This window comes from Myotis davidii, unplaced genomic scaffold (genome assembly GCF_000327345.1).
Source record: "Myotis davidii unplaced genomic scaffold, ASM32734v1 scaffold142, whole genome shotgun sequence".
Lineage (NCBI taxonomy): Eukaryota > Metazoa > Chordata > Mammalia > Chiroptera > Vespertilionidae > Myotis > Myotis davidii.
In genome coordinates this window covers 121,823-122,122 of record NW_006294400.1, presented here as the reverse complement: position 1 = coordinate 122,122, position 300 = coordinate 121,823, and the positions used below count along the sequence as shown (strand labels likewise).

Below are 300 nucleotides of genomic sequence, written 5' to 3'. Positions count from 1 at the left end.
GGGCCACGGGTGGGGGGTCCAGGGGGTGGCCGGGGTCCCCAAAGCCGGGGCCGGGCCGTAGCAAATCCCTTTCCTTCTCTGAGCCTCCGTTTCCCCCGCGAGAGGCCGGGGTAAGGAGGCGCTCAGTTCGGAGCCGGCTCACGGCGTGCCCGTTACCTAGGAGTTGCTGTCATCGTTCCCCTTGGACGCGGCCCCAGGCCTGGCCGGAGAGGTCCGCCGCCGGGAGACCTTGCAGCCAAGGTCAGCCTGTTGAGGAGAGGCTGTCAGAGGCAGGCTCTGCTGCTGTGGGCTGGGATCTCG

General features: G+C 69.3%; 1 protein-coding gene across 3 annotated transcripts in view; it reads left to right on the top strand.

Annotated features, from left to right (window-relative positions):
* The window catches only part of NTMT1 (N-terminal Xaa-Pro-Lys N-methyltransferase 1), a 7,115-nt gene that overhangs the window by 588 nt on the left and 6,227 nt on the right, over positions 1-300 (top strand). The window contains exon 1 of one of the 3 annotated variants that reach the window (XM_006768476.2): positions 51-240. The exons of the other annotated variants lie outside the window; for them this stretch is intronic. The gene's annotated coding sequence lies outside the window, so the exon portion shown is untranslated. Of the gene's footprint in view, positions 1-50; positions 241-300 lie in introns of those variants that run through there. 3 annotated transcript variants of the gene reach the window in all.